The following is a 21,645-nucleotide window of genomic DNA, read 5'->3' as shown; positions in this document are numbered from 1 at the left end:
AAAGGTATGTATCTTTAACCACAAATCACATTGAGGACTGTGAGATGCTCATGGAAATCCTCTGCAGACTCCGGCAGACTAAGAGGGCAGTAGGTTCATATGCCTCCAGCACACACCCCTTCTGGGGTGTATACTCATCAGGTGGAAAGATGAATAGGGTCACCTGCACTCTTTACATTGTTCTTTCTCTCTCTCTTTCTGTCTCCTCTTTCTTTTTTTATGGCTGGCCCACAGAGTTGAACTGTCCTAATTCATATATGCTTTAATTCTACTACACACTGAAAACCAGAAATCTGAAAATTTTGTGTAATTGTGTGTTAAGCTTGGAGCTTCTCAGAATATCAAGGATTAAATAATTTTTTGAATGCTTCATAGTATAACAATGTTTATGATAAGATACACACCAGCTTATCAAAAGAAAAATTTTCCCTGTCACTAAACTCCAAAGAGAAACTAGTTTGTGGGATCATAAAAGATAATGAAAGATATTACACAATATCTTCAATAGCAGTTTGGGCAGAAATTACAAAAGCATTCCTCAACAGGCTACTTCTTATATTAACATTTCATAACGGCTTAGTGAATAAAGCCTTAGTAAAGGCATTCCTACCTGGGCTGGGTTAAATAGGTTACTATCTGGTTAACTCAAGAAATAGGAATAAAGTACAGAAATAGGTAAATCAGGAATATGATCCTTAGTCTGTATCTGTTAAATATTATCTCAAGACCACTTCTGGCAAAACTTGAGTGAAATTCAGTTTAAGATATACTCTCCAATATGTGACAGATATGTAAATCTTATGCTAACAGTAATATTGTGTAATATAATTTAAACAGCACATTTGTAAAATTTTTTAAATGCTAATATGTGCCTTCCTGATAGGCCAAGTATTTTATGGTGTACTTGGCTGAATGGCCCAAAGTAACAGGAAACAGTCCCAAAGACCTATGGCTTCACACAGGAAGTAATTACCTTTGGAGATTCCAACTTCATCTGATTTAAGCCCTGCTTCTTGACTTCATGATCTTTCTGCTAACCCTGAGCTGAAATGTCTCAGATTACTATAACTAAGAATTACTTAGTTATAGTATTTCAGTATTATTTCTGCCAAATCAGAAGGCTGTACATGGCAGAGTGGGACAATTGTAGTTTTCAGTTCACAGCACAAATTATACAAGTAGACGCTAATATTTTAAATGAGTGAAATAGGAAAGCACATTCAACGCACAATGTGAGTCTTATCAGTTACGCATAGACTAGAAGACTTCAGGGTGATTGGCTGATGCATTTCAGTAGATCCTAGCCAAGGCATGCATCCTGGAATTCCAGCTGAGCCATCTATAGGTTGATAACTCCAAAATCTACATCTTTAGCTTTGACATTCTCCAGAACCTCAGATTACTGTATCCAACTGCAAACCTGACATCTTTATTTAAATATCTAGCAGGTATCTCAAACATAACACCACTTAACACAGAGCTCTAGATAGTCCCCTAAATTCTGCTCTTCATCCAGTATCCAAGTAAATGGCCTCGCCATCTCCCCAGCTGCTCAGCCAAGTATCTAGGCATTATCTCTGATTTATTCTTTTCTCTCATACTTAAATCTAATTCATCAGCATGTTCTTTGGACTGTACCCCCAAATATTTTCTGAACCTATTCAAGTTTCTTATTCTTCACTACTCTCCCATTAGTGCAACAGACTGATTGGAATAATGGCCCCGATTTTTCATATCTCCTTGTATCTTTTCACACCTGTCTGAATCCCTGTCCTTTGGCAATGCCCTCCCACACTGACTGTGGATATACCTATGTAACTTACTTTGACCTATGGGACAGTAGCAAACTTGAAACAAGCTGAGGCTTTAAAACGTGTGTGTTTGTTTCTACTTCCTCTCTTGCTTCTTTGTGATCACCATGAGAATACAACTGTCCAGCCTGAGGGTAAGCCCAAACTAGCCTACTAGAGGGATGTAATGTACAAACGGAGGAGAGCAGAGTTGATCCAGACATCACAGCTGAGACCATCCCTATACCAGTTGACAGCCAGCTGGCCCCTCAAACATATCAGAGAACCCAGGCAATATTGCAGAGCTGCCTACCTGACCCACAGTGGATCACAGACACACAGGCAAGCCCAATTAAGATCAACCAATCCCAGCCAAGATCAGCAGAATTACCCAGACATCCTATACTCATGAGAAAAAATAAATCCTAATTGTTGTATGCTGCTGAATGTATGGGACTGTTTGTTACACAGGGTTACTGTGGCAATAACTGATATAGCCGTCGTTATCCCTTGCCAGAGCTACTGGAATATCCTCCTAATGGGTCTCACTACTTCCTTCTTATCTCCTTATAATCATTTTTCCATGCATCAGTAAATGCAATCATTGAAAAACATAAATCAGTCTGTGTCATCAGCCCTGCTAAAATCCTCCAACGGCTACCTGCTAAAACCCACACTCCTTAACATAGTGTATGACCTACTTCTCTAACCACATCTAGTACCACTCCCCAGTGGCCCACTATGGTTCAACCACACCAGCCTTCTTCCTATTCTTCAAATACAGCAAACTCATGGCTGGGGTCTTGGCACATGATGTTCTCTCTACCTGGAAGAGCACTCCATTTCTTTCTCCCTCCTCCTTACCCATTTCTCTCTTGCCAGTTCCTTCTTATAACACAAATTTTAGTTTAAATGTCACTTCCACAAACAAAAGACCTTCTCTTGACTACCCAGTCTAAAGTAGACAGCCAGTTACTCTCACTATGTTATCCTGTTTTAATTATTTCCATGGTACTTATCACTGTGCGACATTTTTCTTGATTATGTGTTGTTTTTATTGTACACTCTCCCCACTGGTTGTAAGTTTCACAGGAAAGGAACCTGGTCTGTGTATTCACCATGGGGTCCTCAGCTCCTAAAGCAGTTCCCTCACATAATATTCATTAAATGCTCAGATTGAATTGGATATGATTTTATTTACTTATGATTGAGGGATAACTCTAAGTATGCAAGTGGAAGAACGTAAGAGAAAGAACAGCCTTTATTACAGAAAGAAGAGGGGTGGGATGATATTGTAAATGACAAGATCAAAACTTTATTGGGGTGATTGCAAAAGGGGAGGAGGAGTAATTAAAATGGTTTCAGAAAGCTCATAATCAGACTATGGGTTTTAGAGAGAAGAAATAGTAGAAGTAAATATTGGATTAATGTTACCTGACATAGTATAAACAAATAAATCAGATCCTTTCTAAGATCAGGTTTTTACAAAGAGGAAGAAGCAAGGCAAGCTAAAATGTAAGGGAGAAAAGGCCAACTAATTCTGAGAGGAAAATACTAAAGCAGAAAAAACATTTCACTAGATAACAGAATGCAGTTCACAGCCCGGGCTCTGAAAACAGCCTAGAATGGAAGCTTTGCTCTGCTCCTTATTAGTTGTATAAACACCAACAATGACCTGTCTGAGCTCGCTTCCTCATTTATAAAATAGGGTAATAATTATGACTTCTTAGAGTTGTAAGAATCAAATAAGCAAATATACATAAAGTGCTTCTGATGGCACCTGGATTATAGTAATTACTCAGCATTAGTGATGACGACGATAGTGGTAGTGGTGGTGGTGCTGCTGATACTTCAGTCAACCCTGCTATTGTTGATTAAATTGGCAAAAGCCACAGTATCTCATTGAGTCTGTTGAGGCTGCTTAATTTTTTTTTTTTTAAATTTTCAGGCATTTCAAGTTGTTCCTTCTTACCAAGAAAGAAATGCGCACAGAACCAGAACCTAGAGCCAGAAGAACTGGGTTCTGTCCCTGGTTCTGCAACTATCTAGCTGGGTGATCTTGGGTGAGTCAGCAACTTCCCAGACCTGAAAGTGTCCTTGTCATCAGCTCTATCAATGCCCAAGGCAGCAGGTCCAGGAAACATTCTGTGAAGAGGTAGAGGTACTGATGTAAGATAGAGACATAAAGGCAGAGATATAGGCAGACAATCACTCCACGTCATTCCATTCCAGAGCAGAAAAAAAGGAATATTAAATACCTTAACTCAAGGCTTCCCAAATCATGTTCCTCAGAACACTAGGAGCTGTGGGATGATAACATGTGCTTATATCAGACCATAATCTCGTAAGTGTAGGAACACTGGGTGACTTTATTCTCTACTCTAGGACCCTTGGCCAGCAGAGTACTCAAAACATACTATCATGGCATGCGTTTATTGCATGTTTGTTGAATGAACGAACAAATGAATGAATGGACAAGTATATTTGGGAAAAGCTGGGTTAAACAACATCAAATTGGTCCCTTGTATGCATGTCTCAGAGGCTTTAATAGGTGAATCATGTAGAATGCAGCACTTCCCAACCTCATTCGATCATAGAATTTACTCTATTTCCCCTGAACCTCGTTAACATCTCCCAGAGTTGTAGTCTATAAAACACAGTTTGGGAAACATCTGAGGCTTACATAATGTAAGTCATTTTTACTATCGTGAAATATATAAGTTATCTCACTTTTTATTCATAAGGTAATAAAAAGGCTAAGTAACTTGATTCATATCTAGTATGTAGCTGTCGTCTCCTGGCATTCTACCCTTTCAAAATCTCCCATCATGCCGGCAGGGCCTCAATCTGTCCCCTCTCCTAAGCAGCAGCTGTCCTGTCTCATATCCTCCGCCCTTCTCCCTGCTCCCTCATAACTACTCTGTCCTGAAAATCCTTCCACCTCTTCTTCTACTATCTCTTCTCACTAAGACCCGCAGTCTTATCATGAGCTTTCTTAAACTGTTTTAATTACTCCTCCTCACCTTTTACAATCACTCCAATAAAGTTTTGATCTTGTCATTTAAAAGATCATCATTCCCCTCTTCTTTTTGTTCTTTCTCTTGCATTCTTCCACCTGCATACTCCTTAGGGTCATTCCTCAATCCTAAATAAATGTAATCATGTCCAATTCTTTTTTTTTTTTTTTTTGAGACAGAGTCTCGCTCTGTCACCCAGGCTGGAGTGCAGTGGCACAATCTCCGCTCACTGCAACCTCCTCCACCTCCCAGGTTCAAGCAATTCTCCTGCCTCAGCCTCCCAAGTTGCTGGGACTACAGGCATGTGCCACCACACCCAGCTAACTTTTATAGTTTTAGTAGAGATGGGATTTCATCATGCTGACCAGGCTGGTCTTGAACTCCTGACCTCAGGTGATCCACCCGCCTAGGCCTCCCAAAGTGCTGGGATTATAGGCGTGAGCCACCGAGCCTGGCCTAATCATGTCCAGTTCAATCTGAGTTCCCTTTTCCTTTCCTACCACTTGTGTCCCAGGACTCAAGCAAACAAACATACCAGGCCTTTTCATATCGCTATGTATCTGCTCGAGTTGTTCTCTCTGGAAGGCTCTTCCCTGTTTTTCCACCTGTTGAAATCCTATTCATTTTTCAAGGCCCTGATCATAGGTAATCTCTTTTATGAAGTCTCCCTTATTTTCCACTCCTGTCATGATTAACAACTACCGTTAACTATCCCCAAGACAACTACACAATTAATGCAAACATAAAAAGTTGGTTGTATCTATGAATGTAGAGATAGCCAAGCTGGGAGATGACCATGAACCAGGTGAGTCAATCAGGGAGAATGACAAAGAGGTTGGTGGCAAAAGGAGAGACAAGGAGGGTATCTGCATGAATGGTTTGAACCCTAAAGGACAAAGGGGTTTTGCATGAAGGCAGAAAAGTGATGCCCTAGAAGTGGCAAAGGGAAGCTAGGAGTAGGTTATAGCAGAGAGAGCTGCAGAGAAGGGAATGCTGTTATTCTGTGGGGAGGCTGCGGTGTGAGAGAGTTGATTCACAGTGGAACAATGCTCTCAGAGGGTCACCGAAAAGATTTGGGAAGGCAGCCAACAGAAGAATGGAAGTTCAAAATCATAGGAGGCTTGACAGTACATAGAAAGATAGTTGATCAGAAAGGCTAGTGGCCAAAAAACCTGGGGATAAGAGGCAAGGCCTCCGCCTAAACTGGCTGAGATCCCAGATGGTGTCAGAGGCCAAATGAGGTTAGCATTCAACAGTCTTTGATCAGCATCCAAAGAGTAGGTTGAATGAGTAATTTTTCTGATGTCTATGAAGAACAGATTTCTCTAATGTTCCACTCATGGCAAAATCCTTTTCCCACCCAGGTCCATTTGTGGGCTATGCCATAGGGCAGGATGGAGGGGTGGGGGCTGTTGGTGAGGAGGTGTTGGGTGTGAGACCTCCTTTCACTAGGGCAGGGCTTATTGACCTAAAAGGTACAGAGCAAACTGAACATGGTGCAGTCTACAGGGATGAAAGGCCTGCAAGGCACCAAGTAGGCACAAAGGCCAAAAAAGTAGTGGATGACCAAGAGCAGACAGACAATGGCATAGGGAATCCAAGACAAAAATACTCATCTTCTGAAAAGTCGGTATAGTATTAACCAGGGTTCTTTCAAATGCACATAATTAGAATTAAGCAAACTACAACAAAAGGAACATATTGGCTCACATAATTGAGAAGTCCTGGCACAACTGACTCTTGCACTTCAAACAATGCTGAGTGTGCTCCCACCACCGTGCAGTGCTACTTCTCACTTCACGGCCTCATTCTCTTATACTGCGGCTTCCTCCATGGAGCAGGGAAAAATGACCACCAGTAGCTCCAGGTTACATCACTCCAGGTTAAATCCCAGAGGAAGAGTTTCGCCTTTCCTAAATGCCAGCAGAAGAGTCCCATTGAGCCAGACTGGGTACATGCTAACCCCTGAGCCAATCACTTGGTCAAATGGAGGGACTGCTCCGATTGGCCAAGGCTGAATCACATGATCATCCCTGGGTAGTGTCAACTTCACCCAAACCACATGAATTGGGGACAGAGTAGTTCCCCAAAAGAAGAAAGTCTGGGCAGACAAATAATCAGTCCATTACAGCACAGTCACTTATCAGGAAGGCCCCAGATACCAAAAGGGCACTTGAGAGAGCTTTGAAGTCAGACAGAACTGGTTTTAAAGGTCACCTTTGACATTTACTAGCTGTATGACTTCAGGTAAGTAAACTTCTCAGTAACTGAGGTTCCTCATTGTAAAATAGTACCTACCTCCTAGAGATATTGTGAGAGGATTAAATGAAATAATTTACATAAATTGCTAAGCACATGCTTGATACAAAGTAAGTGATCAATCAATGGCAGCTATTATTAGTAAAAATAATAATAATGACAATTAGTATTATCAGAACAAGGGTACCACATGAAGGGTGATCTGTGACTCCATGAAAGAGAGGGCAAGGTCAGCATTTGGATAAATCAGCCCTGGGTCACTTTAAGTTATCATTAAGGACAACTGAGGACACAATGCAGAGGCCCAAATACTGAGTCAAAGCTAAGATAACAATTCAAATCAATAAACATGCTGAGCACCTATTGTTCACTAAGCACTGGGAATATAATTATGAGTAACACACATATGGCTCCAAGGTAAACTACCATGAAGAATGACTATGGCTCTGTGACAGTATTTCTGGAGGAGGAGAGGTTGACTGAGGCTGCTTCTACCCTTTCAGCCACAGGCAGGGCACTGGAGTAGTGCTGAGCGTACAACAGAACAATGCCATGGGACCAGCTGCCGGAATGTGAGGAAGAGACAGAAAGGCTACAATCCACCGCCTACCCTGCTAAAAATAACGCCTCTGTGGCCGGGCATTATTATGTAATTATTATGTAAGCATGGCTTACATCTGTTATCCCAGCACTTTAGGAGGCTGAGGCAGGTGGATCTCTTGAGCCTAGGAGTTCGAGACCAGCTTCGGCAACAAGACAGAACTCGGTCTCTACAAAACATTAAAAAAAAAAAAAATTAGCCAGGAGTGATGGTGCCTGCCTGTAGTCCCAGCCACTAGAGAGGCTGAGGAGGGAGGATCGCTTGAGTCTGGAAAGTCGAGAGGCTGCAGTGATCTGATATTGTACCACTGCACTCCAGCCTGGGCAACAGAGTGAGACTTTGTCTTAAAAAAAAAAAAAAAAAAAGTATTTTTGCATAAATTAGGAAAAAGTGTCTCTTCTTTTAAAAACTTTACTTCTATCTTCCTAAAAACTGTTGCAGTAAATAAGCAAATCTACTGAGTCTACAATATAAACGCCATCTCAGAATTTTGTAGTGTATAACCTGCACATTATATATAGCAGTTCTGGGCATAGGCCGGGAAAATAAGATGGATGCTGAGAGGAATCAGGAGTTAGGGATGGGCATGGAGTGTCTAGGAGTCCCCGGTCCTTAGGAGACAGAGAGTAGCTTTTGCTATAGAGCTGCACTGTTCAATATGACAGTCACTTGCCACTAGCAGCTAATGAGCACTTGAAATGAAGCCAGTGTGAATGGTGAACCACGTTTTTTATTCAATTTTAATAAACATGAATTTAAAATGTAGAACTTAAGCAGTAAATAATATTTTTTTCCATTAATCACAACCTCATTGTTTGGTAGAACTACATTTCACTCTATCTGCTGCATTACAAAAGATGTCCTGTACTGTATTTCTCCCAAGTTATTTCTAGTATCTCAATAATTTTATATGATTACATGAAATTATAATATTTTTATATATGGCTTACATGAAATATATTATTGTTGCTTTTTCTTTTTTTAAGGTGACTACTAGAAAATTTTAAATTACATATGTGGCTTAGAGAATATTTCTGTTCAACAGTGCTGCTATGAAGACATCTTAAGACCTATAGAGTTAAGGGGCTTGGGCGATATCCAGAGAAACTGACTGCTTGGTTTTATTTGAAGCAGGCCTTCATATTTCCTTCTAGGTTGTCCAGCTCTGTTTACAAGGAGGGAAAATATGACAGAGAGAGGAGAGGAGCATAGCTCAGTGAATGGAGCTCAGCAGAGTTCTGGACTCCAGCTCCACCACTTACCACTTACCAAGTGTTACAGAACCTCCCTGAACTTCAATCTCTTCATCTGTAAAACGCTGAAAGTAATCTTACCCACCCTAAAGGGCTGCCTGGAGGATTAAATCTGATACTCTATGTAAAGAGCTTAGCATGCAGCCTGGCACATCATATATGCCCAATAGATATTTGGGATGTTTATTACTTGGGAATAAAGAAGGTGCAAATGATTTCATTTGTGTTATTTAGCTCAGTTTGCCATAGTACAAGGGGGTGCACCCTGTCCACATGCCTCCTCATTTATCTTTCTAGACTGAAAAGTTGGATGGAAGTATTTTCCTCAATCTTCTATACCACTGATAAATGTATTTGCTTTCTTTAAATCTGTTATGTCATTAAGACACATTAATGAGCAGTGAAAAAATTATCTTAGATGCTGAAGCAACATGAAAATGGGTAAAACTGGCATTTAATTATTTGTGCCAACAGCTAACACTAGAAATTTCTGTTCCAAGTCATAAAGTTAGTGAATGTTTTCAGTTAAGACTTTATAATATCTGAATCTCTTTCTTGAATCAAACATTGGAATGTACATCTGCATGTACAGATAGATTCATTTTATCTAAATGCATATTTTTGTTGTTTTTTTTTTAGATAGAATCTCACTCCGTCACCCAAGCTGGAGTGCAATGGCACAATCTCGCTCACTGCAACCTCTGCCTCCCATTTTCAAGCAATTCTCCTGCCTCAGCTTCCTGAGTAGCTGGGATTACAGGCATGTGCCACCACACCTGGCTAATTTTTGTATTTTTAGTAGAGACAGAGTTTCACCATGTTGGCCAGGCTGGTCTCAAACTCCTTAACCTGAAGTGATCCGCCCACCTTGGCCTCCCAAAGTGCTGGGATTACAGGAGAGCCACTGCGTCTGGCCCTAAAGGCATTCTTTATTTCTCTGCCATTTTGCATAGACTTGAGATCAACTGTTCAGCTTTTTCATGTCCCAAAGGGTTCATGTAGACTGTATACTCCCTCTTGTATGTAATTTATTTTAAAAATAATAACCAGACTAGTTCAATCATATCTGTATTCTGATAAACATTCTGAGAAATGTCCAACTGTGCCTAACCTTTGTTCATCTTTTAGCCCTCTCCTGAGTCCCGATTTTCAAAAATATTTTTCCCAACTTCTTGCTGACTAAATTTACTTACCAGACTTTGTGTGGGGTCTTTTCAAAATCACTTGGAAAATCAGTTTATCCCTGGCTTCCCTGATTATTTATTTAATTCTCTTTAAGAACTCTAGTGAATTTGTCTAACATGGTTCCCCTCTTTCAAAGGGGCATCCTCTGCTCCAAAATGTTGTATTTGCTTAAAACAGTATAAATCCACTTTCCCTACACATACACTCACGCAGAATTTATTTTAGAGTTCATTCATTCCACAAAGTCCAAGGAAAATTCCTACAGACACTACATTAAATTTACCATGAGTCTAAGCAAACCATTATCTTCTATGAGGCTCTCTTTTCTCATCTATAAAATGGGCATAATATACTTGCCCTTTGCCAAATAGAACAAGCCATCTCCTTGTTCATGACTGTGTATAAAACACTCTCAGAGAAGCTCAAAGTCCTTTACAAGCATTAGGCCATGAATCTTTCTAAAGTGAACTGTTAATTATGTGTCATTATAGTTTGTTGAATAGATGCAAAACCTGAAGTACAGGAAAATAATTCCAGTTAATAGTTAACTTAGAAATCCATGCAAGGTAATGAAACAGTATGTACAAAAACCCCCATGACTCGTGTTTACCTGTGTAACAAACCTTCACATGTACCCCCAAACCTAAAATAAAAGTTAAGAAAAAAGAAATCCACCCAAGCCTTTAAACATTAGACCATGATATCTAGACAGATGACAAAGGGGCTGGGCGTGGTAGCTCATGCCTGTAATCCCAGAACTTTGGGAGGCTGAAGCCGGCGGATCACTCGAGGTCAGGAATTCGAGACCAGCCTGGCCAATGTGGCAAAAGCTCACCTCTACTAAAAATACAAAAATTATCCGGGCATGGTGGCACATGCCTATAGTCCCAGTTATTCGGGAGGCTGAGGCATGAGAATCACTTAAACCCAGGAGGTGGAGATTGCAGAGAGCTGAGATCATGCCACTGTACTCCAGCCAGGGTGACAAAGTGAGACTCTGTCTCAAAAAAAGAAAAGAAAGAAGAAAGAAAGAAAGAAGAAAGAAAGAAAGAAAGAAAGAAAGAAAGAAAGAAAGAAAGAAAGAAAGAAAGAAAGAAAGAAAGATGTCAGAGGAAAAATCTGAACAGGAGCTCACTCCACTGTAGTTCTTATCAAGAAACTACATTAATGCAAAATTCTCTAACATTGCTGGTTGCCTTGCATACCTTACTGAGCCCTGATTACCCAAGCAGTAGAGAAATGGGGCAATGGATAGGAAGGTTGGAATTTCCTGAGGACATAAGATGCCTTCCCGGATCACACAAAGTTTCATAAACCCTAGACCAGGTACTGAGGTCAAATGTCATTGCACAGTTATATAACAACTCTTCCATGTTTTGTTCCTGATTCTTGGAAACTTTTCCTATAGATATCCAGTAAGATGAAATGAGGCTGCACACATTACCAACAAGAACACAGCCTCTGCAAATGACCTGTCAGGTTCTTCTAGTTTTATCTGACCTATAACTGGGTATGTAACATGGCCTCAAGCGTTCTGGCTCTTCCTGTTCCTCACATAACAGAGATACTGTTATTCTAAAAGGTCAAAAAAGAAAAATGGAAACTTCACATAGCTAGTGAGTTATTTTATGACCTTCTAAAACTGATGAATAGAAGCTAGAAATCAGCCAGGTGTGGTGGCTCACACCTGCAATCCTAGAACTTTGGGAGGCCGAGGTGGGAGAATCACTTGAGGCCAGGAGTTCGGGACCAACCTGGCCAACACAGCAAGACTTCATCACTACTTAATTTTTGTTTCAATGAGCTGGGTGCAGTCGTATGCATCTGCAGCTTCTGGTTGAAGCCAGAGGCTGAAGCTCAAACCTTCTATTTGAGCCCAGGAGTTTGAGGCTGCAGTAAGCTATGATGATGGCACCACTGCGTTCCAACCCAAGCAACAGAGCAAGACTCTGTCTCTAAAACAAAAAAAAAAGAAAAAAAAAAAATCTAAACGTCCAACAACTGGGGAGTGCTTCAAAATACCACTGTATGCGAACATGAGAGAATTACCCAAAGAAAATTATCCATGGACTAATTACAATGTCATAAAGTAACTATCAGTATATAAATAAAGATTATAGAATTTGGAGTTACATAAACAGTTGTAACATAATGCTCCTTAATTATTTTCTAGAACATTGCTAAAGATTTTTTAAAAGTCAGATGATAATAGAGATGACTGGAAGGGGATTCACAAAGATTCTCTCTGGAATGGTTTCAGGGTTATTTTTAATTTCTTCTTTGTAAGCTTCAATATTGTTTACATCTTCTAACAAGGAATATATAAAACTCGAGAAAATGACAATTTTTTTCATGATGGCAAAGAGAGTCTAAGGAGCACACCAGGTGTCTGAGAACCATGGTGGCACCCAAAGATCAAATTTTTGCCTGAGGGAAGCAAGAGGGTATGTCAACAGCTCTGAGCCTAAAAAATGTCTTCTGGCTAGGACTCCAGAACTTATGAACAAGAATTATTTTGTGCAATGCTTCTATAACTAGTTTAAGTATGTGACAAAGACACTCACAATCCTTAAAAAAATTTAGAAGCATGTATACCTAAATTTACATGTCTGACAGCATTCAAACTCAGTTAAATTGTTTTTCAGTTTCCCTGAATGGTTAAAGGATCAAGCATTTTTATCACCCAAGCAGGAAAATGAAGAAATCAACTGCCTTCTATGAAACAAAAACAACCCTAATGGTAAAAACTAACTTTGTTGCATGCTTAAATCATATTGACAGAAAAATGAAACTTTAAATCACTCTTATAAGAAAAAAAGCCAGTTTCATTTTTGGGGCAGTCATGTGGTTGAAACATAATATTGAGGAGTATATGCGGACATTAAGAGTTTCTAAGGAAATAGGAACAAAAGATATCATTGGAATTCCACGCAGGATAAGAGAAGAAAAATCAAAGGTTTTTCCTACTAAATCACATTATAACGTCACCAAAATTAAAAATAAAAAGAGTGGGATACTTGACAGGGAGTTTCGCATTGTAAGTATCTCATATAGTATACGACAAGTTAAAGTTTGTCACTTTGATACTCTATTGTAAGCATTTCAAGGTTAAAAGTTTTAACCTTGAAAAATAAATGACATATAGTTACAAAAGGAAAAAGTATATATTGTAGAAATCCAAACAAAAGTGTTCCTCCTTTAGAAACGTAAAACTGATGAGATAACATAATGAATACTTACTTCCCTCCCTCCTCCAAAAGCCATTCCTTGTAGCCATAAAAACCAAGATAATCATAACACTATGCTAAGAAGAAATATATGGATGGAAAATAATGATAATAATGTATGTTGTTGTTCCAAGAATGTTTTCAGTGAAGAATATTTCTAAATAATACAAGAAACAATATGCTTAAGAAAACGTAAATTGAATGCTCTATATTTCAATCCATATATAGACAAAGTGATATGAAAGCCTAATCAAGAATTTAGAGAATTTAGATTGTTGGGTACAACTTGGGTAATTATCTTTTTTTTTTTTTTTTTTTGAGACAGAGTCTTGCTCTGTTGCCCAGGCTGGAGTGCAGTGGTGCGATCTCAGCTAACTGCAACCTCTGCTTCCTAAGTTCAAGAGATTCTGCTGCCTCAGCTTCCCAGTAGCTGGAATTAAAGGCACGTGCCATCAGACCTGGCTAATTTTTGTATTTTTAGTAAAGATGGGGTTTCATCATATTAGCCAACCTGGTCTTGAACTCCTGACCTCAAATGATCCACCTGCCTCGGCCTTCCAAAGTGCTAGAATTACAGCCATGAGCCACCACACTTGGCTCAAATATCATTTTTTCTTAACTGTAAAGTGTCCAAAATTATCTAGAAAAGTCATTCAGTATATTAAGTACTTGCTTGGTACTATGCTTTCCCTAGGAAAGAACTTCTGTGAAGACATAGCACATTAGAGAAAAACTATACTGCATGGAAAAGGGAGGTTCCAACGACTTCAAAGGCTTTGTTTAGAAAAGGGAAAGATGCTTGTGGAAGCACAGTGTGAGGAATGAGCTCTGCAATATCCCTACTAGACAAGCTTTTGTTCACAATGGTGCCTAGTGGTACCTGCTGAAAAAGCCTTTTAAACCACCTGTCATCCTCCAGAGATAAAGTCACTACTGCACTCACTCCATTGTCACAGTCGCCAGCGCTTCTGTTTTCTGTATTGCCAATGCATAGCTGCCATCATGGGAAGATAAGAGCTTTGCTTTTTCGGCACAGATAAGATGACTTAGGAACAATTATCCTACTTTTGTGGAAATTGACTCTTGTCATCATGTGTGTAAACATAAAGAATGCTGATGTTACAAAGCAACTGGGAGAGGACGCTGGAAGTTCACAGGCCACTAAGGGAGCCTGAGGAATGACTCAACTGATAAAATAACGTTGGGAAAGTTGTGATCATCCACAAATGGCAGGGTAGGTCAGCCCAGCCAGAAACAGGAACTTGGTGCACATTCCAAGAAGGGCACAAGTGGAAAAGGGAAGTAAGGGTGCTGCTGCTGGTAAGGCAGTTATGTGATAAACTGACCTCCAGAAGGAAATAATGATAATTTCCATTGAGGCCACATGGCCATCAATGACACCAATCCCATCTTTCAGATTAAAATAATATTGGACTTACAGAAGCTGCACTTCACTGAAAGGTAAAACATTCAGAGGTCGAGATGGCAGAGTCATCCTAAACAAAGTGAATTCAAGAAACAGGAACAATAGGCCAGGCAATGGCTCACGCCTGTAAACTCAGCACTTTGGGAGGCCAAGGCAGGCAGATCACATGAGGTCAGGAGTTTGAGGCCAGGTTGACCAACGTGGTAAAACCCTGTCTCTACTTAAAATACAAAAATTAGCCAGGTGTGGTGGCGCACACCTGTAAGCCCAGCTACTCTGGAGGCTGAGGCAGGAGAATCACTTGAACCTGGGAGCTGAGATCATGCCACTGCACTCCGGCAGTGACAGTGTGAGACTCTGTCTCCCCTCCAAAAAAAAGAAAGGAAGAAACAGGAACAAGGGCTCTATGACCAGTAACCTATGTACCACCCAACCTAAGATATAGGTTTTGCCCCCTATGACCACTACGATCAATTGGTAGTGGACACTTGGAGTTGTATATGAAGGCATCTGAGGTCCAAACTGGACTCAGCAGCCCAGCCTTACCCGAAAATGTTTCCTATGGGCAGAGGAAGGGGAAAATGGCAACACACTGCTATGACTGAATGGTGCCAGTCTCTGGATAGAAGTTGGTAAAGAAATTGTATTCCAGCCACTATTAGCAGACTGGACAAAAACCTCTACTTTTTCTCCCTTCTGAAAGCCTAAGACAATGACAATAAAGAATTTTTTTTATTTCATGTATCAATCAGCAAGGATGGAGAGAATGAGTGAAGAGACAATAGCAAAAACATTTTGGTGGAATAAGCAGAAGCCAAGAAACAATCTGATTTACACCATGGAATCTCCAGAAGGTTAAATAATTAAAGGCAATTGAACCCTCTATAAAAAAAGGGGTGGGCTAAAAAATTAGTGACTTTTTAAAGTCTTTTTAAAAAGCTGGATCTCGGCCGGGCGCGGTGGCTCAAGCCTGTAATCCCAGCACTTTGGGAGGCTGAGACGGGCGGATCATGAGCTCAGGAGATCGAGACCATCCTGGCTAACATGGTGAAACCCCGTCTCTACTAAAAAATACAGAAATCTAGCCGGGCGAGGTGGCGGGCGCCTGTAGTCCCAGCTACTCGGGAGGCTGAGGCAGGAGAATGGCGTAAACCCAGGAGGCGGAGCTTGCAGTGAGCTGAGATCCGGCCACTGCACTCCAGCCTGGGTGACAGAGCAAGACTCCGTCTCAAAAAAAAAAAAAAAAAAAAAGCTGGATCTCACAGATCCCTTTAGCCACTCCAAGCAGTTAAGTGACTGCCCCTTCTCTACCCCAGCAAAAAACCTGGAGTTTCCTCCCTACTCCTTCACCCTTCAGGGAGTCTGTACACAAACAGCGTAAAGGGGTTATATGCACATCTGCTTACTGGATGCTGAGATTCCAGTCTTCTTCTCCACTTAGTTCCCAGATTACTGGCAACCAGGCTCTCCGTCATCTCTGGGGGCAAGACTGGAAAAGCCTTCTCTGAGGACTCTCACCAGCCTAAGAGGTAACGACAACAGAGGTTCCCCAAATAAAAAGCCCAGCCAGATCCCCCTACCATGAATTCCCCAGTCAACAAGCTCATCCACATCTTCAGTTTTTTTTGTTTTTGTTTTTGTTTTTTTTGAGACAGAGTCTCCCTATGTCATCAGGCTGGAGTGCAGTGGCACCATGTCGGATCACTACAACCTCAGCCTCTCAGGTTCAAGCGATTCTCCTGCCTCAGCCTGCTGAGTAGCTGCGATTACAGGCACATGCCACCACGCCTGGCTAATTTTTTTATTTTTAGTAGAGACGAGGGTTTCACCATGTTGACCAGGCTGGTCTCAAACTCCTGACCTCAAGTGATCCGCCCACCTCGGCCTCTCAAAGTGCTGGGATTACAGGCATGAGCCACCTGCCTGAACCCCAGATCTTCTGCTTTTTAATCCCCCTCTCAAGTATGAGCAGATAACCAAAGGCATTAGTTACACAAGGAAAACCTCTAACATGAAAGATAAGAAACCTAAACAAATGAAAAGACAAAAGCCACTAGGGAAACTGAATCTGTGCAGGAAGGAAAAAAAGTTGCTCCAAAAAATCATGAAGCTTCTCAGGGAGAAGGGAGAAGACACTGACACTATAAAACAAAAACCAGAAAGAAATAGACACACAAACCACACACATAAAGATACATATGTATATATTCAGGCAACCAAAAAAATAGAGATTTTGATTTTAAATAGTCATGATTACAGTCATGAAAAACTTATTTTTGGCCCAGTCCAAAATAGCCAATATCTAAACAATATGAGTTTCTCATAGACACAAAAAATAGAGCGGGAAAAAATTACCAATGAGATATATATATATATATATATATTTTTTTTTTTTTTGAGACACAGTCTCACTCTGTTGCCCAGGTTGGAGTACAGTGACTCGATCTCAGCACACTGCAACCTCTGCCTCCCGGGTTCAAGTGATTCTCCTGCTTCAGCCTCCTGAGTAGCTGGGATTACAGGTGTGAGCCACCATGCCTGGCTAATTTTTGTATTTTTAGTAGAGACGGGGTTTCACCATGTTGTCCAGACTGGTTTCAAACTCCTGACCTCAGGTGATCTGCCTGCCTTGGCCTCCCAAAGTGCTGGGATTATAGGCATGAGCCACCATGCCTGGCTACCAATGAGATAATGTAAGAAAACTTCCCAAACTGAAGAATGAAAGTTTCCAGATTCAAAGAGCCCAACTGAATGGATGAAAACAGACCCAAATCTAGGCACAGCGTTGTGAAATTTCTGGACTCTGGAGGTCAAGAGAAAATTCTATAAACTTCCAGAGAGGACCCAGCAAATCGTAATCTATACACAGATTACAAGAAAAAGCTGAGGAATCAGTACAGTTCTAAATTTCTCAACAGCAATACCACAAAGTGGAAGTCAATAGAACAAGCCTTCAAAATTGCCATCTTAGAAATCTACACTCAGCCAAACTATCAATTGTCAGTGGAAAACAGATATTTTCAGGCATCTACAGTCTCAGAAAAGTAGACCTCTAGGCATCCTACTCCAGAAAACTCCTTTAGGATGGGCTCTGCCAAAAGAAGGGAGTCAACTAAGACTGAGGAAGACATGTGCTACAGGTACCAGGAGATCCAACACAAGAAACAAATGATGAGAATCTCCAGAGTGATAACAAAGGGAGCTCTTGGAGTGACAAGCGTGCCGAAGTACCGAAGGCACCCAGTCTGGATTATAGCAAGCCAGTAGGCTCAGGAACAGCTTCATCAGGAAAACGAAATTGACAAAATACCTGGTCAATTGAGGGAGAATTTGGAAAACTGGCCAAGAGCTGTGGGTTTAATCAATGAAGAGCACAAAATAAATAAAATAAACAAACAAATCTATTATTAACTCCAAGGAAAATAAAAAGTTATGCTTAGTCACGCCTGTAATCCCAGCACTTTGGGAGCCCAAGGTGGGTGGATCACCCGAGGTCACGAGTTTGAGACCAGCCTGATTAACATGGAGACACCCCATTTCTACTAAAAATACAAAAATTAGTTGGGTGTGTGGGCGCATGCCTGTAATCCCAGCTACTCATGAAGCTGGGGCAGGAGAATTGCTTAAACCCAGAAGGCAGAGGTTGTGGTGAGCCAAGATCGTGCCATTGTACTCCAGCCTGGGCAATAAGAGCGAAACTCCGTCTCAAAAAAAAAACCAAAAAAAAAGTTATGCTTGGCTTAGCTGTGAATTTTGATCTAACCATTATTCAATATTCTGTTTTAACGACTGCAAGAATGGGAAAATAGGGAAGTTGTACTTGTGTTGGGGGTTGGAGGGAAAAAGAGAGCCAACTCATCATCTTCCACAGTGGGAAGTCAACAGATAATGTTTAAAATTGAAAAATTCAAGAAGTATCAACTACAAGCAACAAATGCCAAAGAATTATAAGTGGTTGTTTCTGGAAAGGGAGAAATGTAACTTGGATAGAAGTTTATAAACCATAACAAAACAAACTTCAGCTTCTGTGCCCACACATTTTTACATTTCTTTGCTTTTTCTTTGTTTCCCTAATAACAATCTGTTTTGAAAAAGCCCATCCTTCTTTCTCTAAACAAAAGAATATGTAATTTTCTACATCTAGACTACAGTAGCTGTGGTCATCTGAGCTCTGAGCAGTCAAACATGGTGGGGAAATTAATTGTTACAATCCAATCCCAGAAGAATTGGTTGAGCTGGGGTACCGACAATAAAGCAAGCCCAAGCAGAGGCGTGTTTGGAGGTGGAGGTGACTACTAAGCCCCTACCCTCTGGGTTGTTTCTTATTTTTCCACAAACTTTTTATAATAGCATAACCACATCATACAGGATAATTTTACAATTGCCAGTGACCATGAGCCAATTTCACTCTTTTCCAACAGACCTGAATGCCCAATTTATGATCATAATTAGTCCAACCAAGGCAGCTGGCCCCCAAGACGGTTGATCTGGGTTTGACTTCAGTAACTCCACTTTTCCTGCTGTAGACTGGACAAGAAGGGAGCATAACAAAGGCGCTGAAGCAACAGACATCTAAGGAGCATCCATGGGGAACCAGCACCATGCTGAAGACCAACACTCACGCTGACTCTGCAGACCAAGTAACCCTGCCCTGAACAATATGGTGATTCTTCTAGGGGTGACAATCTGGGAGGGGTGGGGTGGAAGCTAAGGAACTGGAAGAGCTGGGGCAGGGAGGAGAGGCACCAACCTGGTCAACTGGGAGGAACCTGTAGGCAGAGGTGTGGCTGGAGGCCCAAAGCCCAGTCTCCCAGCACTCTGGATGCCTGGAGGAAGGCAGAGAGGCCAGTAATTCTTTCCCAAGCATAGAAGTAGGCCAGACCCTGCTCACAACCCTTCCAACCTCTCTGTCAAGGATCAACTTAAGGAAGCAAAGGCTGCCATTCTCTGAGCTTTATTTTCCATGGTTTGGTAAAACATAGTTCCTGCCCTTGAGTAACTAGCTGCTGAGAAAACATGATTATCTTGATAAAGAATAAAGTAGGTTGAAAATGCTAGAGTATACATTAATATTCTATATCCTTTCCTATTTGGGAAGATGTGAAAATTCTAGTTGGACCTATGTGGGGCAAAGGCATTGCCAACTAGAGTAGAGTGCTGACTGCATGAGTTTACAACACTTGGCCTATACAGTTCCACAGACCAGAATGTACACACTCTTGTGAGAAGAGTCAAGATCATCAACATAAACACACCACAGTATCTGCGTTGGCAAGAGTGTAATATATGGATCAGATTAACTGGAGTATGAGGAAAGTGTAAGTCTTTCATAAACATTGAAAATGTAACCAAATCAAAAAATACTTTCAAATACATAATGTGAAAGTTACCCAGACTTCTATTTTCCCCTTAGAGATAAATCATAATATCCCTTACTCCAGGTGATTATTGCAGAGTAAGCAGCTACCAGTGTCAAGATCTAAAACTGTTAAATCCCAAACTTTATTTGGGAGATCCGCTGGTTTGTTTCTCCCCAGCTCTTTAGTAGAGAATAATCTAGAAGTGAGTAAATTCTTAGAATTTCCCAAGAGGAAAATGAGCATTCACTGGAAAACTACAAGGAATACATGCAAAACTTATAACTATTTTGGATAATCTTCAAATCCACTTAGCCATCAGCCATCCTGTTGTTCCAAGTTAACATTAAGATCAGTCTTTCGAATCAAATATTCCAGTTTCCAAAGAATAGCAATGGATGAGATTGTTTCCAAACGTGGTACACAATACCATGTTACACGTCCACGGGAAAATAAAATAAAATCCACAAGAAATTTAGGATTAAAGAAAATTAGGAAAGTGCACACTCCCAGGTCAAGGCACTAGTTTTTCCAAGAAGTACATATATTTGCAGGGCATCTGTTTTCAATATTGAAACACAACTTCCCGGGGCGAGGTGGTCGGGGGATTGGGGATGGGGTGGGGAAGAGAACGTGAACTTGACTGGGTGCGGCACTCGGACATGTGCAACTGCGGAACATCTTGGCCGATACTGCCAAATTTCAATCAAGATCGAGCCGCCGCCCAACCCGAGAGGAGGCAGCAGCCCTGCCCGCCGCTGGGACGTGACCCCAACGCTGAACTTGCTGCGGGGCGGCCTCGGGCCTGGAACTTCAGGAAAAAGAGGTGGGTGTTCCTTAGGAGAGGTCAGTGCAGGAGTTGGGGAGGTGGAGAGTCGACCGCCGGCAGGAAGGGGAGGCTGCGCCACGGTGCGCACCTGTCCCTCCTTCCCCGACCGAAAAGGAGACCCAGACACGGCGCTCCCGCGCTCACTGTGGCACGGAGGGGAGAAAATCCTTCCCCGTTTCCGTTCCTCGAGGGGCGTGGGGAAGCCACCTCTTGCCGCGCTCATTCCCGTCCCCACCCGTCCCCGTCCGAAGTACCACACTCCCAGGGCTGCCCCAGCCGGCCCGCGGGGCCCTTACCTGGCTGAAGCGCGGCGGCTGCGCGAACCTGGGGAGACTGCGAGGTGCAGTCTGTGCCGCGAAGTCCGCAGCCTAGCGCCCCAGAGTCCAGAGCAAAGTGCCCCGCCCCGCCCCGCCCCCTGATCGTCCCGCCCCGATTGCTCGCCCCGTGGACGCCCGACCCCGCCCCTGATCGTGCAGGCCCGCCCAGTCCTCGATCGCCCCGCCCCTGTCACTTGGGCCCTGGGTGGCAGGTTCGCGCAGCCCTGCGGCGATTTCAAGGCAAGTGACCGGAATGGGTCGGAAGTGCGTCCTGGTGAGTTTCAGGGAGCGTCCCTTAGGTTTCCGGGGGCGGTGTTGAGCCTCCCTAGCCCCAGGCTTCCCATCCCAGGAGAACCGCCCCTCGAGGCCCGAACGCCCCCAGCC

General features: G+C 41.9%; 1 protein-coding gene across 1 annotated transcript in view; it reads right to left on the bottom strand.

The window, feature by feature from the left end:
- TEC (tec protein tyrosine kinase) overlaps positions 1–21,353 on the bottom strand; it is a 139,152-nt gene extending 117,799 nt beyond the window's left edge. Inside the window, exon 1 of the mRNA XM_011927314.1 lies at positions 21,241–21,353. The gene's annotated coding sequence lies outside the window, so the exon portion shown is untranslated. The remainder of the gene's footprint in view (positions 1–21,240) is intronic.
- Between the last annotated feature and the right edge of the window lie 292 nt (positions 21,354–21,645).

The sequence above is a fragment of the Colobus angolensis genome, unplaced genomic scaffold (assembly GCF_000951035.1).
Source record: "Colobus angolensis palliatus isolate OR3802 unplaced genomic scaffold, Cang.pa_1.0 Scaffold71, whole genome shotgun sequence".
Taxonomy (NCBI): domain Eukaryota; kingdom Metazoa; phylum Chordata; class Mammalia; order Primates; family Cercopithecidae; genus Colobus; species Colobus angolensis.
The sequence above is the reverse complement of the archived record's forward strand: the minus strand, read 5'-3'. Positions and strand labels throughout refer to the sequence as shown.